Below are 19,125 nucleotides of genomic sequence, written 5' to 3' on the forward strand. Positions count from 1 at the left end.
TAAACTCCCACATGGTTGTTCTCCGGGAGGGAACAATGAAAGGGCATACTGCCCTCCACATGGTGGAAATCCAGTACTTAAAGGGTAAATTGGCCTTTGAAGACACATTGGATCAATTTGTTGAGTTTCAACATAAGAAGTACCAGATGATAATCCGGATGAAGAAATAGGAACTAACCATATTATTGTCCCTGATGGGACTCCGGCTTGTTGTTGGCAATTTGCCGGGACAGATGGTATACCAGCAAACATCGTTGGAGTGGCAGCAGGAGGCTCTGCTGTTGCTGTGTCGGACGACACAGTCCTAGATGTTGACGGTTGTTCAGACATTTTGAGTTTATCCAAAAGATTTTAGCGATTCTACAAGAACTTACGATGCCAAAAGACTAACTTCAAAGATCAACGCAGGAATAGGAGGTGATTATGTTCCGTTTAAAATGAATTTTATTATGACGACGCTTTAGACACAACTTGCTTTTTCACTTTTTAAGAGTCGAGAAAAAGCTAAAGATGACTCTAGTCTCCTTCGATGTATTAACGAGCCCGAAGTGACAAATGCTCGGATGGACTTTTTCAGTTATAGAGTTTGAAAAAGGCCAAAAGAAACTACTCTGGAGTTCTAGGCAGAGGGTGTGCCAAACCTTTCGCGAAACCACAGAATACGTTTTACGGTACGAGTGGTCGATCTTCGTGAATGCTGTGTTCACTGCATCGCGATCAGTAGGGCAGCCGACACGGCTTCCTATGGATAAAGCCTTTGTTCCTATAGGGGTCCCCCAATATACGCGACGGTACGCGGGGGCACAAATCCGTATTAGCGCTCTCGTCCCTCAGGAGGAATCACCCACCTTCGTAGAGATCGATAGTCACTATGTTTAACGACGCCGGTTCACGTCTCTACCTAGACCTCTACTGTGTTTCGTTATGTTTCAAAGCGTTTTTAGATAAATTCAGTTCTTTTTAGGTTGATCTTGCTTAGCAGTTTGCCTTTATGGATCACCACGTGATGTATGATACAACTCCTAAATGCAGTCTAAGAATGATAAGCAAGCTTTTTCAATTCTTTCAACTTATGAAAACCTTAACTACTGAAGGAAAAGAAAGACATCATCTTTTCAAACAGATCATAGAGCACACACTGATGCACTTTTCCTAAATCGACATGCAAACTGTCAAAATGCACATGCACAATGCAAGTATTTCTTTTCTTCTTCCTTAATGTTGATGTATTACAAAAAGAAAGTTGTTGTATGATTTCGAATTCAATTTCAAGCGAAAGCAAACAAGTTGTGTCCAATAATCAAAAGAACACCTTAAGATTCACTCGTTTCAACACAAGAAATACTGAAATTCGAACCATATAACGAAAGCAAATGCTCAAGCGGCTATGAACAGCAATAAACTAGCTCTTAGAATCACAACGACACTTTCTCATAGGTCTAGATCCAAGAGGTCATAGCAAGACTAGTTCACTTTCGCTATGGGAAACTGTGAATGACGGCAAGAAATACAATAAGAACAATCACGGTTTCTTCATACAACTGAGGGGGAATGAAGGCAAATAGAAGTGGTTTCAGCTGGGTATACAGGTTGACAACAGGCTGCAAAAACAATACTGAAAACTGGGCAACAGACAGTGGGGAATCCCAGTTGCACAAGGCAAAACTGGATCAGCGCAGGTGTTGCACTGTCAACCTGCGATGCAGCGCAGGTAGCCCCTTCGGGACCTGCGTTGCAGTGCAGGTAGCCTTTGTTGCAGCTGCACTGATGAGACAACTCTCGCCTCTCTCAGATTCCGGGTCACAGTTTGCTAAAAAATCAACGGTTTTTGGCCAAATCAGTTGCTATCAGTCAAGTATACTCTAGAAGATGATTAAAGGAAGATGAACACTATCACAAAGAGATACAAAGAGTCCTTGTGGATCAGCTCTTCAGATCATAAACATGCCCAGCACTGGGCTAGAGTAGCTGCCCTCTACTTTGCATTCGAAGGACTCGAATGCAGTTCGATTCGGTACTCCCTTTGTTTAAGAAATGAATAGCAAGAAACACAAGCTACCAACAAGACACGATCCCCAGTGGAGTCGCCAGTCTGTTGTGGGGGAAAGTATCCAACTCGGAATGACCCTAACCCACTCTAAGGGTGACAGTTCCTTAGCAACAGCTGAAAGCAAAGCTATCTAAAGTTTCTTCTTTATGACATGCAAGAGATAGAAGGAAGAGATCCACTTATCGATGTCTTGCGCAAATGGTCGATCCAATCTCCTTCGTTTGCCGCTTGCTCCCAGATCCAAGTCTTTTCACGGGCCCAGCTACACGAGATCCTGCAAATAAGACAAGAAAAGGAAAACTACAAGAGGCATGCATTCATAATCGATTCAAGGATTAGCATAAATCAAAGACGCAAGTAAGACAATACACCATTGAAACACATGTGAATAGAAGAACCTCAAATGCTTTATTAATATATGGAAGTAAGGTTCAGGCGGTGATACAACCATGAGAGGTCCAATCTAGCATCACCTTCCCGACGGAGAGAAATCTCTTCTTCACCTCCCTCAAGCAATCACCCAATACTCACAACTGTAAACCAACAGCAATTCTGTGCACAAAATTCCGGCCTCCAGATCCCATGGGATGAGATCCTTATATAGAGTTTTGGAGTGAAGATAAGTCAGCTTGATGTGTGACTTGTTGTCCTCTTCAACTCCAGTTGTTCTTCAGTTCTTCACTCTGAGTTTCTACCTTCCACTTGGAGTTTTAGAAGCTCTTAACTCATCATTAGGCGAATCTTATGATCAAGTGTCTTTTCGGAAGCTTCCTGGGCACTGGCACATTGAGAGAAAGATTCCTCCACATGTCAAAGTACGCCCAGCGTAGGTAGCCTTTGTTGCACTTGCGATGCAACGCAGGTAGCCTTTGTTGCACTTGCTATGCAGTGCAGGTAGCCTTTGGAGCAGCTGCTTTGATCCAAAATTGACCTGTTTTTGAGTGTTTTTCAGTGGAGAACTGATTTGCAGTGTTGTGGTTTGCTGACCTTGTTCCTCTAAGGGTAAGAACAACATGTTTAGGGACTTTGGATCCCTCAGTTTATTGACATTTCATGCTCCATGCTGTAAGGCACAAAAACGTCTATAACACAGATGGAGCAACATTTCGATCTCCATAATGTGCAAAACACACAAAAGCTACGCATTGCAACTTTATATTTGGTACCCAATCAATTTGTATGGTATCAATGGCTTTGCTCCCGTAAACAAATTGTCACTTAGGAAAATTTTATAGAAGAAATGACAGCACATTATGAGGATACAAAAAGAAACACCTTTTTTAGCCAATTGATAAATCTCAAACAAAAGGGTTCAATGGTGGAGCACATTGAGGACTTCCAAAAATTGAATATAAGGGTAAAAGATATTCCAGAGGAGCATAGGATTGATGTCTTCATAGGGAATTTAAAGGATAACATCCAACATGAGGTTCTCCTTTGGGAAACTGATTCATTAGAGAAGGCATTTAGGTTGGCAAGAAAAATTGAAAGAAAAATTATGGTAACAAGGAAGCCTACAACTCACAACTATAAAGATGGAAGTGTTGTTGCCCTTAGCCTTCCACAAGTTAAAAGATTGAAACCACAACAATTGGAACAAAAGAGAGAAAAAGGACTTTGTTACAGTTGTGATAGCAAATACTCTAAAGGTTATAAGTGTCCTGAGAAGAAATTATTTTACATAGATTGTGAAGAGGAGGAAGAAAAGGAACAAGAAACATCAAAAGAAGAGGATATACACCATGAACAAATCCTAGAGAAAGAAGAAATGAATCCGACCATCTCTTGTAATGCATTGGCTAGAATTACCACTCCTCAAACTCTCAAGATAGAAGGACATATTAAGAAGAAAAAGGTAATAGTGTTTATTGATTCGGGAAGTACCCATAATTTTATTAATTGTAAGATAGCCAAGGAATTGAATTGCTTCCTATATCTAGCACCAAAGTGTCAAGTGATGGTTGCAAATGGAGGAGCCATAAATTTCTCTGGAAAGTGCCATAATATCAAGATATCCATGGGATAATATGTATTGAATATTCCAATTCTTTCCATTCCAATGGGTGGTGCTGATGTTGTACTAGGAGTCCAATGGCTACAATCTTTGGGTACAATAACTTTTAATTTTCAAGAACGTTTCTTAATTTTTTTTTTGGAAGGAAAGGAAGTTGAATTAAGGGATATTGCAGGGAAATCAGGAAACATAATTGGCTCTAATGGCATGACAAAGCTTCTAAACAAATAAAAACAAGGCATAATTTCACAATTATATTTGCTAGAGGTTCATACATCGAAATCATCTATTTCTATAGATCTTTAAAAAATCTTGGACAATCATTCCAAGGTATTTGAGACTCCCAAAGTCCTCCCACCTATTCATGATCATGATCATGCTATTCATTTGATTCCAGGAAGTGTTCCTCCAAACAGCAGGCCTTACAGATATCCCTATGCCCAAAAGAGAGAAATTGAACATATGGTTGCAGAAATGCTAAAGGCTGGTATAATTCAACCTAGTCAAAGTTCTTTCTCCACTCTAGTAGTATTGGTGCACAATAAAGATGGATCATGGAGCATGTGTTCGGATTATAGGGAGCTCAACAAGCTCACTATTAAAGATAAATTTCCCATTCCTATCATTAATGAATTATTGGATGAATTGCATGGATCAATTTACTTTACCAAGTTGGATCTTCGTTCAGGATATCATCAAATCAGAATGAAGACTGAAGATATTTTGAAAACAACATTTAGAACTCATGAGGGTAATTATCAATTTTTGGTCATGCCTTTTGGTGTTACTAGTGCACCTTCTACATTTCAAGGTTTGATGAATTCCATTTTCAAACCCTTCCTTAGAAAATTTGTGTTAGTATTTTTTTATGATATACTAATCTATAGCAAGTCTTGGAAGGATCATGTTCAACATGTTGAAAGGGTGCTCAAACTATTGGAGGAGAAACAATTATATGAAAAAACCTCCAAAAGTGTCTTTGGAGTACAAGAGGTGGAATATCTGGTTCATATTGTATCTCATGAAGGTGTTAAGGTAGACCCTAGAAAAATCAAATCCATTAAGGAATGGAAAATTCCCACATCCATAAAGCATCTGCAAGGATTTCTCGGGTTGACAAGGTATTATCGCAAGTTTGTTAAGAATTATGGGAGAATAACAACACCTCTAACAACGTTACTAATGAAAGATGCATTTTCTTGGATTCCAGAAGCAATGAAGGCCTTTGAACATCTTAAAGAGGAAATGTGCCAAGCACCAGTGTTAGCTACGCCAAACTTCACAAAAGCCTTTATTGTGGAATGTGATGCCTCAAGAAATGGAATTGATGCTGTTTCAATGCAAGAAGAAAGACCTATTTCTTTTGAAAGTCGTCCAATCAAAGGAAAGTATTTACACAAAGCTATTTATGAGAAGGAAACGTTGGCAATACTACATGCACTTAAGAAATGTCAACCTTACCTAATGGGAAGACACTTCAAGGTAAAAATGGATCATGATAGTCTTAAATACTTTTTAGAACAAAGATTATCTTCATAAGAGCAGAAAAAATGGGTCACAAAGATGTTGGGTTATGACTTTGAAATCATCTACAAAAAAGGGAAGCAAAATGTTGTTGCAAATGCACTCTCAAGAAAGGATGAGGATGTGGAAGCATTGCTTTGCATCATTTCTATTATCCAACTAGATTGGAGAAACAAAGCAAGGGATGAATGGAAGAATGATGAAGAAGTGTGGGCACTCATTCAAAAGCTACAAAAAGATCTCAGTACATATGATACATTTTTTTGGAAAAATGATTCGTTATGGTACAAATATTGCTTATAACTCTGTAAGAATTCCCAACTCAAACAAAATATTCCTATGAAATTGCACACCTCTCCCATAGGAGGGCACTCGGGATTTTTAAAAAATTACCAAAGGGTTAAGAAGGATTTTTTTTGGGGATGGCCTTAAATATGATATTCAAAATTTTGTGGTGAAATGTTTGTTTTGCCAACAAAATAAAGTTGAGACAATTAAAACCCCAGGTATATTACAACGTTTATCCATTCCAAGTCAACGTTGGGAGGATGTTTCAATGGATTTTATCATAGGTTTACCCAAGTCCGAAGGAAAGAGTGTCATCATGGTGGTAGTTGATAGACTTACCAAGTATGCACACTTTTGTGCATTATCTCATCCATTTAAAGCCAGTACAATTGCTACTGCATTTATGGAAACAATTCAAAAGCTACATGGAAAACCAAGGACTATTGTAAGCGACAGAGATCCCATTTTCACTGGAAAGTTTTGGACATAATTATTTTCTTGTCTGGGTAATTAGTTATCTCATAGCTCATCTTATCATCCTCAATCTAATGAGCAAACTGAGATAATGAACAAATGTTTGGAAGGATATTTTGATTGCTTTGTATTTGATAAATAGACACAATGAGTCAAATGCTTGCCTCTGGCTGAATGATGGTATAACACTTCCTTCCATACTGCAGCAAAAATGACCCCATTTGTGGCACTTTATGGATATCATCCACCGTCCATCATATCATATTTAAGAGAAAATTCTAAGTTTCAAGCAGTGGAAGATCACATTGAGCATTAACAACAAGATCTCCAACTCTTAAAGGATAACCTCACTTTGATGTAGAATAGAATGAAACAACAGGAAAATCAACATCGCAGTGAAATAAGTTTTGATGTAGGTGACTAGGTATTTCTACAACTACAACCATACAAACAAATATCCCTCAAGTAAGCTAAGAAGGATAATAAATTATCACCAAAGTGTTATGGTCCGTACAAGGTATTGCAAAATATTGGTACTATGGCATACAAATTGGAGCTTCATGCATCTTCCTGAGTGCACCTAGTTTTCCATGTTTCATGCTTAAAGAAGGTTATAGGTGACAAGCTCCCAGTTAAAACAATATTTCCAAAACTTGACGAGGAATGAAAAATCATATTGGAACCTGAAGCAATCATAGAAACAAGACCTCGACAGCTACGAAATCGATCAATTCAGAGTATCTCATAAAGTGTAAGAACTTACATGCTGAGGATTCCACATGGGAGGATGAGAATTTTATACAAAAGCATCCATAACTACTCGAGTGTTGAGGACATCAATTTTTTAAAAGAGAAGGGCATGTTAGGTCCCTATAATACTAGTGTATTCCCTTATTATTATTGTCATTGTAGCCCCTTATTGTTATTATTGTGCCCTTAAATTATTATTGTTATGTCAACTCTGATTATATTGTGACCCTTAGACTCCTATATATAGAAAGGCGTTCTTGTCATTTGTATCATCCAAGAATTGTTCATTTATATAATGTAAAGGAGGTTTCTCCCTCGAAGAGGCCAATTTTGAAGTCATTGAAATATCTCTTTCTTCTATTTTGTGAGCTGGATGCATAAAAATACCAGTTGGCAACAACTTCAGTAAGGGTGGATTGGAAAAAATGAAGATGAATGGAGTCTTCAGTGATGGAATTATATGAACACCACATATTAAATGAACAAACATGATTTGTGGGATCTTCTCTAGGATTACCTTCGAACTTGGGGATGTTAGAAGGAAGCTTGGTAGGCATAATAGGTAAATTGGGGTCATGGAGAAGAGGATTGTTGATGAGCTGGCTGAAATAAGGGAGGCTCAAACTAGCCATATAGGGAAATAATGGAGGATTAGTGACCATATCGGTAGAGGTTCTACCTATGGGGTTACCTTGGTTAGCACCTTGGTTTCCTACACCCATGTTGGTTCCTGACATGGTGGCGGTACGAGGTGGCGAAGACGCAGAATCAAAGGAAGAATTGGAAGAATCAACATAACCAAAGTCATAATGAGGACTCAATGGAGGACTAGGAGGATGAACTCTAACTTGACGAGGAGGAGTAAGATGTAATAAATGAAATTTTGGGTAAAAGACATGGAGTATCCACGAAAAACACCTAGGGGGTGCAATGATGTCAAGACAAATATGAAACAATAGACTAAAAGGGGATGATAGGATAAAAAGAGAAAAAAACAAGCAAACACCTAGTGTAGTGGATCCAAATGTAAACTAACTATGTTAATATGCTACTCTAATTTAAGTAAACACGTCCTATCAAAGAAAAATGACCTCTAACATATAGGTGATCTAAATCCTAAAATAATTCCTAAATCTAATGTTTCATATGGACTTCCAAAAGGCATTTTACTCGACGAAATCCGATTTCCACAAGCAAAGTTGTCCAGAGAAAGTGGGGTAGAGAACCAACTGCTTCCCACAACCAATCCCATGGGGTGTTTTCCTATGATTGGTCACTATGGTTACCTTTGTCCCATGGGGGTGGTCAAGTCTTGAGCTTCTTGGTGATCGGCCATTGCTTGGGATTCCTTGCCACAGGTTGGGTAACTTTGAGGAGAACTGCTCGCATGATGACCTAGCCTAACCCCTTCTGAATCGGGTTTCTAAAACACTCCCACTTTGGAACGTGAGATGATGAAGGATTTTAAGCTCCCTAATATGTCAACTTTTATTTCTCAATGTAAGTGATCGATGGTGTTATTGGAATCCTATCCCACCGATCTTACATGTAACTATACAAATTGTTTTGGCGCCAGTGCCTAAGTGGGCTTAATCTATGTGTGTTGAATTATTAAGGTTTAGTGTTTCAAGTCTTATCTTAGCTGTGTTAACCAAGCTCACATTTGTTTACAATATGTGTTTTTGAAAATGATGTGTCAAGTGGATGAGTTAATTGAGCATGTTTTATGATGTTATGTGCTGCTAAAAATAAAGTGCTGAAAAAATATAAATAATGCTGAAAATGGAAAGTAAAATGAACAACAAATCCAAGCACACAAACTGTTATGAAACCAGCTCACAAAAAGATAGAAAAGATAGATCAACGCCTTAGAATTCAGCCTCTTCGAGGGGGCAACCTCCTTTAAATTACACAAATGAACAATTCTTGGATGATTCAAATGAAAAGACCTCCTTTCTATACATAGGAGTCTAAGGGATCATAATATAATTAGAGCCGACATAACAATAATAATGTAAGAGCACAATAATAACAATAGTGGGCTTTTATGGGGCACAATAGTAACAATATGGGGACTACATTGGTACAACAATATAATAAGGGGGTTGTACTAATAACAATAAGGGGTTACACTAGTAGAATAGGGGCCTAACATGCCCCTCTCCTTCAAAAAGTGTTGTCCTCAACGCTTGAGTAGTTCTTGATGCTTCTGTATAAAATTCTTATCCTCCCATGTGGAATCTTCAGTGGGTAAGTTCTTTCACTTGATGAGATAATCTGAAATTGATCAATTTCGTAGTTGTCAGGTGCTTGTTTCTGTGACTGTTCCAGGTTCCAATATGATTTTTCCTTCCTCTTCAATTTTTGGCAATATTGTTTGAATTTGGATATTCTGTAACTTTTGAATGAGTGGCCACACTTCTTTGTCCTTCTTCCATTCATCCCTTGCTTCGTTTATCCAATCTAGTTGGATAATAGAAATAGCACAAAACAATGCTTCCACATCCTCATCCTTTCTTGAGAGTGCATCTGCAACAAAAAATTTCTTCCCTTTTCTGTAGATGATGTCAAAGTCATAACCCAACATATTTGTGACCCATTTTTTATGTTCTTCTAAAGATAATATTTGTTCTAAAATGTATTTAAGACTATCATGATCCATTTTTACCTTGAAGTGTCTTCCCATTGGGTAAGGTCGCCATTTCTTAAGTGCATGTAGTATTGCCAACATTTCCTTCTCATAAATAGCTTGCTTGAGATGTAACTGTAAAAATACCCAATCACCTACATCAAAACTTTTTTCACTACAATGTTGATCTACCTGTTGTTTCATTTGATTCTGCACCAAAGTGGCATTATCCTTTAAAAGTTGGAGAACTTGTTGTTGATGTTCGATGTGATCTTTCACTGCTTGAACCTTTTTCTTATTGATATTTCCTTCTATCTTGAGAGTTTGTGGAGTGGTAATTTCTTCCAATGCTTTAAAAGATATGGTTGGATTCATTTCTTGATGCTCGATGTGATCTTTCACTTCTTGAACATTTTTCTTCTTGATATGTCCTTCTATCTTGATAGTTTGAGGAGTAGTAATTCCGCCCAATGCATTACAAGATATGGTTGGATTCATTTCTTCTTTCTCGATGTGATCTTTCACTTCTTGAACCTTTTTCTTCTTGATATGTCCTTCTATCTTGAGAGTTTGAGTGGTAATTCTTGCCAATGCTTTACATGATATGGTCGGATTCATTTATTATTTCTCTGGGGTTGGGTCCTGGTGTATATCCTCTTCTTTTGATGTTTCTTGATCCTTTTCTTCCTCCTCTTCATACTCTATGTAAAATAATTTCTTCTCAGCACACTTATGACCTTTAGTGCATTTTCTATCACAATTGTAACAAAGCCATTTTTCTCTTTTTTCTTCCATTTGTTGTGGTGTAAGCCTTGTAGGTTGTGGAAGGCTAGGAGAAGAAACACTTCCATAATTATAGTCATGAGTGGTGGGATTCCTTGTTTCCATAATTTCACTTCCAATTTTTCTTGCCAACTCGAATGCCTCCTCCAATGAATCAGGTTCCCAAAAACGAAACTCATGTTGAACGTTATCCTTTAAAGTCCCTATGAAGACATCAATCCTTTGCTTCTCTAGAATATAATTTACCCTTCTATTTAATTTTTGAAAGTCCTCAATGTTCTCTTCCATTGAACCCTTTTGTTTGAGATTTATCAATTGGCTAAAGAAGGAGTTTCTCTTTGTATCCTCATAATGTGCTATCATTTCCTCCGTGAAAACTAACCACGTAAAAAGTGGTTTACGAGAACAAAGCCCTTTATACCATAAAAATTGATCTGGTTCTAAATATGAAGATGCAATATGTACCTTTTGTAATAGTTGCACCTCATATAGATCAAAATATTGCTCCATTTGTAGTATCCAATTTACTGGATCCTTGCCATCAAACTTCCTCATATCACCTTTTCTTGATTTTAGGAGCTCGATATTGAAACGACTGTAACTCTGTAATTTCGGATCTTCCAGTTTTGAGATTGCGACCTGCAGTAGCACTCTGCGTCCTCTTTCCAATGGCACCAGTTTGATCCAAATTGGATTCTCCAAGGAAGAGTTATGTCAAATCTCCCACTGTGACCTGATTATAGACTAGTTCAGTAGAGCGAACTTGTACGACGTGCCATGTGTCACTGTGTTAACCTTTGGATCTAAAAAATATATACAAGAAACTATAGTCCGTCCTCTTTCTATAACTTCTTACAAAATTTCAATTTGATGCTCAGAGAGAAAGTTATGACTATTTTCCCCATGTCACTTGTTTGGAATGTAATTCGGGAGTCTACAAAAAGGCCAACTTCCTCAGATCATATCTCCACAAATATAGCACGAAAAGCTCTGAAATTTGGACCCGAGATTTAGAACGATTTCAACCCAAATGAGTTTTTTTTTTAGCGTCTAAAACATCGCAGAAAAAATGTTATAGCGAAAATGCCACGATGACCTATTTGGAGCAGCGAAACCCTAGAATCCAAAGCTCTGATACCAAATGTTATTAAACCAGCTCACAAAAAGATAGAAAAGATAGATCAACGCCTTAGAATTCAACCTATTCGAGGGGGAAACCTCCTTTACATTACACAAATGAAAAATTCTTGGATGATTCAAATGACAAGACCTCCTTTCTCTATATAGGAGTCTAAGGGGTCATAATATAATCAGAGCCGACATAACAATAATAGTGTAAGGGTACAATAATAAAAATAGTGGGATTTTATGGGGCACAATAGTAAAAATATGGGGACTACATGGGTACAACAATATAATAAGGGGGTTGTACTAATAACAATAAGGGGTTACACTATTAGTATAGGGGCCTAACACAAACCCCCACCCAAGAAGGCTATCAAGTAGCTAAAAAATAGGTGGAAAACAAGATACTCAAAGACACATAAATGGCCAAAGGATCTAACATCTAAGGGACTATGATATAAAGGAACTAATCTGCTGTAAATGGTGCAGAAAACAACAAAAATTAGAGGTGAAAAATGACTCAAAGGATAGGCAAGAGGCTCCAAAAACCTATGATACAGAAGGGGATCCTAAGGGGGAAAGGCAAAACCAAACTATAAAAGGTTTAAAATGATGAAGAAACCTACCCAAGAGGGTTGTAAAACAGTGGAAAAAACCCTAGAAATTAGTGGTTGAAAGTGTTGTACCCTATGCTCCTCAACTCAGTAAATCTCTTCCTAAATGATGGAGGTGTACTCTAAACCCTAGGGGGTTTTTTCTTCCTCAATGAGAAATTAATAAGAGAATATAGGCCTATATGTGGCTTATATATCTATATATATATATATATATATATATATATATATATATATATATATATATATATATATATATATATATATATATATATATATATATATATATATATATATATATATATATATATATATATTGTTTTTGAAAAATGACAAAATGCAGATTATGACCTGAAAAGTGCATTAGAATGCAGAAAATAGGCCAAAAAGTACGTTCCAGGACTCAAATAATGGGCCAAAAAGAGAATTTTTATCCATCAACTCTCACTCAACAGATTTCACCCATATTTTTCTTTCTCTTGCTCCGCTGGTACCTGTGACTTGCGGAAAGATGTGGAAAACCAAAAGAAACCAAAAAAATTCGCAGAAAACAAAGTGGATTTAAAAATAGAAATTGAGAGGCTAAAAATAGTTGGAAAAACACTGAAGAACACTGAAACAACAGTCACCAAGGATTTGAATTACTACACCAGTGGAGTTGCCATTTGTTAGTGTAAAGATTTCAGAAAAGTGTACCAAATATGCTTCACTTAAGTCATTGGTGATAAGTGACCCTAACAACAAGATTTGGCTATTTATGCATCATATTTGCAATGAAAAAATAAGAAAACCTTGCAACAAAAAGATCATATGAAATCCAAAACATAGAATAATAAGAAATAACTAATGCAAAAACCCATTAGAAGAAGACATTAAATGAATAATCTTTTTATTATAAAACACATGGTGAAGGAGGTTTACAGCAAGGGTTTGCAAATTCCCCTCCGTGGGATGGGTCCTTTGATAGCCTTGTGCTTCAATGATTCGTTTCTCTCTCAATATGCAGAAAAAACCAAAAGAAAGATAGAACTCAAGTGGGAGCTCAAATGTGAGAAGACGATAGTGGTGACGATGATAGTGATCATGGTGAAGAATGAATGGAAAAACTATTATTTATAACAAAGTATTGGGTTAAATTAGGAATTGGAAAATAATAAAATATTATTGACCAAATCAAAATCTAACTGTATTCAAAATGGTCAAATGTCTTTATTTAATTTTTTTTTGAAGTAATTAACAAATATAATGATTTATTAATCAGTTTAAAGGATTAAGAAAAGTGTGAATTTGAAATAATTATTAATTAACGATTTAACAATTATTCCAAAAATAAAATTAAGGAATAATAAATAAATAGTGATTTATTTAATTATTCCAAGGTGATCTAGTCAAATATGAGAAGGAATAATTATCAAATAATGATTTCAAGATTATTTCTAGAGAAAATTAAATAAATAATGATTTATTCAATTATTCTCATTGGGTTTTTTGATTTTAAACATAAATAATTTAATAAAAATGGTTTACTAAATTATTTCCTATGTTGAAAGTGATTTTACTATGGCAACATTAATCCTACATGGAGTACTTCGATACACCTTGTTAGAAATGGCTAGGTGTTCATTTTTTAGGTGATAACTAGTTTGTTTCATTATCTTTCTTATGGAACCAAGTTTAAGTACCATTGGTATGCATTAGACTAGTGGAAACTTTTGACTTATCTATTAATGAGTTGGTTGTCTATCCACAAATTGACTCCATTATTTTAGTCACCATACTTCTCATTTTTTTAATGTATTTAGAAATGTGTGATGAATGATACTTTAGTGGGAGTCTTAGCTATTAAATCCTCAAGTTATAGTAGTCTTTAATAGGATATCTCCTTTTTACATACTGCCTTCATGTAGGTTTTAACCCCGTACATAAATTACCTACATACAAATTCTAAAAAACAAAAAATAAACAATAACAAGAGCATAACACATAAAACAAATATACATAGAGATTTTCTCCTGGATCCCAAATTTGGGACTACTAGATTGATTTTTCGTTATGTTCCTTTCAATGTTACAATACATATATATATATATATATATATATACATGCCGAAGCATCCAATACCATGGATCGAAAACCATCGCACCCAAAACCATGTGCGAAAACCATGCACAAAACCATGGGTCCAAATAAAAAAAAATCCCCTGGGTCACTACCCTAGACCTTGTAGAGGGGGGCTAACCACCCCCCTCAAACCCCCTGTACAAGGGGGGTAGAAACTACCCCCCCCGCTGCAAATCAATGTAACGAAGGTGGGGATCTACCCCCCCTCTAACCCCCTGGTTTCACTACTGGGCTAGTCGTGGAGATAATATAACACAACCCAACACTTCATCAAGCCATGGGAGAGTGATAATGGAAGTTGGAAACTTACGACCAATTTTAAAGTATGATACAATAAATATTTCACATAACAAAATATTAAGGTGATCAATTAAGTAATCCCCATAGTGTAGGTATAGGATGTAACACATGGACAATTCACATAACACGATATCAAGCTACAAGGGGATATGATTTATGTACACAATATCAGAAACCTTTTTCCACAAGGATCAAAATTCCTTAAATGAGCTTTCAATTAGCCTCAAAATAAGAAAATGGTGGGTATTCACCAAGTATGGAACAAAAGCAGAAAGGTAATTTTATGGAATGTTGTGTGAAAACTACTCGTGCGAAGGATTAAATGTGCAGGAATAATGGACAGTGAAAGGACTATATGTGCAAGAGAATGATTAATGAATTGTTTTAGACACAAGGAAAATATGACTTAGTATCATAAATGTGGAAACCATAGTGCATGTACGAAGTATGTGTAGATGTAAAAAGTGCGGAGTGGTAAAGTATTTCTACACATTTCACTTGAAAAATGACTAAGTAAAGAATTTTTTTGGGGATGGGAAAAATACAATAGGAGTGCAAAATTAAATCAACAACCCTCAATTCTTCTAGGCTAAAGCCACTAGGAGAAATTGAGGAGGGTTGTTGTAGCCACTACAACAATGGAAAAGCACTATTAGGACCCCTGAATCTCTGATAATTATCCAAGAATCTATTTCACACCACTTCTGATTGATGTTCCTATAAGATTTATTATACTTGATGTGTGGGTACACTGCTTAAGCCTATGGAATGCTAAGTTATGTGACTTCCCGTTCTTAGTCTGATTGTAGCTTGAGGATGGACTAGAAGGATATGACTTGTACTAAGGGATTTCCTCTTCACTTGAAATTTATTGCTACAAAAATGGTGATACTTCAGGATATTAAAAGATCAAGCATTAAATATGATTTTATGGTATTTCCTTGCTACCAACGATTGTCCATAGGACTGGGAAAGTTGCTTGCATGTTCCAGTTTCTCAAGAAACCATTCTCAAGCATTTGCCTTTATTTTCATTGAAAACTATTTATTTGTTATACCCTTTTTTTCCTTCGGCACAATTGGACACAAGGTGGATGAGGGATCCTTAATGGTAACCAAGATGATTCCTTATAAACGTTAAATTTTGATTGTTGTTGATATGTCTCCTTGGTATCATTTCTCGAACTTGAGATTTTAGGTCAAAGGAGGCCTCATTTAGGCTCTAACATGATGCATGAGGATTCCGAATGAGTCAAGTACATGGATCAATGTCCATTAAGTATTCTCACTATTCATAGAGTGTTCCACACTTGGTAGTGATCATATTCTCCATAGGAAAAAAGTGACAATGAATGTGGCTGTGAAACAACTCTTGGTATTACATATAATTATGGTCTATGCTACACTATGCTTGAAGGAAGTAGTTGAATGAAGGAATCACCTGTCAGGTATCTCCATGAACTCCCTTGTCAGAACATGGTTCATTTATTTACAAAGAGTAACTAGGTTGATAAAAAAACTAAGAAAAGCAAAGGAAAGAAGAGCTAAATTTGAAAATTGGAAATGAAAAGAAGTTTATTTATGTACATATGATGATGATGATGATTGCAATAAGGTGAAATACCTTTTCATAATTTGGCCATTCAGTGGGAGAAGATCAACTTCTCTCATTATATTCTAAAGGAAATATGTTCCTAGGCCAACTTTTTCAATAATGATATAGGGAACTAGCCATAAGGGTTGGAATGTAGTGTGCTTACCTTTATCCTCATAAAATTTATCCCACTTAAGTACAAGGTCCCATAGGTGGAAATATTTATCACTAGCTTATTTGTTGTCAAACCACTTCTTAATTATCTGTTGGTGAGTGGCAAACTTTTATAAAGGTTTCTCCCTCTCTTCCTCAATTTTTACCATCATGTTAATTATTTTTGCAAGGTAGGGAAAGACTTGCCTTGGGAGTCTTGAGATAATTTCATGGCTGGTTGGAACATGCTAGGTGACAATGTATATTCTTTCCCACAGAGTAGGAAGTAAACGTGAGGTTCCTAGAGTAGCTTTGGGCATGACTTGATTTGCTCATAGAGCATTGGGCAAGGTGTTATGATAGTTCCTCTACTAATTAGTTATGGTTCACTCTAGAATGTAGATCAACTTTTTGTTGTTGGGCTCGTACAATCCGTTGCCTTGTGGGTAATTAGTAGTATAGTTCTATTATGTAATGCAAATTTAGTTAATTTAAGAGATGAAAAATAAGTGGCATTATAAAAAATCATAGAATTGGGAATGCCAATCTTGGTTATGATGTGTTATTACGAAAATATAATGACAACTTGGTTACTAGTTGCAGTTAGTGGTACAATTTTATTCCACTGAGTGAAATAATCCATGGCTATTAGTATGTATCAACGTTGTTTATATGAATGGGGATAGATTTTACCAATCATGTCCAATCTTGTTAATTTTTGTTAATAATGGTATGTTCTATGCTTAGCAAAATTACTTCAATGTTCCTTTAGCAACCTAATGACAATTTCCAATTTACTTTTCCAATAGAAATCCCATTAACCATAAATCACATTGACAGTAATTGTAGATAGAACATGAAAAACAAAAATGCAAAAGACAAGAGGACACCAGATTTTGCAGATGCCAGGGAAAAACCCCAATGTGGGCCCCTTTGATAAATTATTCTTATTATTATATCAAATGTTCAATAGAGAGAGAGTACAAAAAGTCAAAATAGACTTGCCAAATCAAAGTTAAAACAACCCTGTCAAATTTGCAGTCAACTACAATCAAACTCAACCCTAACCATAAATTCAAAGATGGTCAACACAACAGTCAAACTTACCTCCTTGAGATTGGTCAACCTTAGTCAAATTCATCCTTCCTTGTTGGTCAAATTCATCCCAAAACAATCCTTCAAAGCCTAGTCAAATTCGGTCAAAAGAGAGAAAATTTGTTGTAATTTTATGCAGGCAAAGTTGCAGTCAACCCTGAAGTCAACACTGGTAAAAGTGACTAGATTTTCTTAATTTTTGTGCCCAACAATTCAGCCTTCCAAGACCGAACTTTTGACCCAAAAATCACATTCAAACTTGGTCAATGAAACCATGGTCAAAGTTGATCAAACTTGTAACAAAATTATGAAATTTGGCTTGCAATTCGTCCTCCTTCTTTCCACACGTGTGAGAGAAAATAACTTCCCAATAGCTATATGAACCAATGAGAGGAGAGAGAATAATGTGTCAGTGATGATGATGCAAAAATTAGGTGAGGGGTCACTTGTATTTATACAAGTCTTTGAGGGTGAAGTGACATGTCTTTTGGTCTTCATAAGCCTACATGATGATGAGGCCAACCTTGACAATTTACACATGTGTGGGAATAAATTCAAAAACACATTTATGCTTTTCCAAATTTGATGATCTTTAGATCAATTTTTGTCCTCTCAAAAAGATTAATTCAATGCAATCATCATTTCCATCAAATTACTCATCCAAAGTGGAATTTAGCCCTAGTTTCCAATTTTAACGCTCCCTCTTAACTAGGGAGAATTCCACCTGCCAATCCATCCATCATCATTGATCATCATGTCATTTTGTCATCATGTACCATCTCTGTATCTCATCTCATCTCATCTCTACTCTACTAAACAATGATATAAATAATGAAGAAGTCTCGATCGAGAGTGAGTCACAAGACCTTACCACTCTCCATTGACAAACGTTAGCCCATAGGTAGAACCTCAATTAGACTTGATCCTATATCAAGTTGGTGAACACCATGCATCCTAGAAATAGGGAGTACAATAGTACACAATGTATCCATCGGTAGTGCTATAGTCCCTATCCACTTTTCCTAACTCATTGGCCAGACGAGAGGTAATTCTCATGAGTCTTGGATTACATGGGTAGGATATATATCGGGGCATTAGCAGGAGAAGGTGAACCACTCATCCTATGCATATGTCAATCATAGGGGAAGGTGAACCACTCACCCTACACACATGTGCCATCAATCGTAGGGGAAGGTGAACCACTCACCCTACACACATGTCAACCATCACGAGATATCACAGGGGAAGGTGAACCACTCACCCTATACACAACACACCAATAGGGGAAGGTGAGCCACTCACCCTATGGTTGCTCATAGTTCCAAGAAGTACCCCAAGACCCCAGGAGCTCCTAGAGTTCAATGTCCAACTTAAGAAGAACCATCATGGGAGGGTCTTTCCACAACTCCAAGTATCTCTTGGGAGGCTAAGAATTTGACCTTCCCTAAGGGCTTCGTGAGGATGTTTGCAACTTGCTCATCAGTCCTGATGTGTTGGAGCCTTATTTCTCCTTATTGTACCATATCACAGATAAAGTGGTACTTGATATCAATATGCTTGGAGCATTCGTGGAACATGAGATTCTCTGAAAAGCAAATCCCACTCTCGTTAT

Source organism: Pinus tabuliformis, chromosome 5_1, assembly GCF_031772625.1.
Source record: "Pinus tabuliformis cultivar Carrire ecotype Pingquan chromosome 5_1, CPIR1, whole genome shotgun sequence".
Taxonomy (NCBI): domain Eukaryota; kingdom Viridiplantae; phylum Streptophyta; class Pinopsida; order Pinales; family Pinaceae; genus Pinus; species Pinus tabuliformis.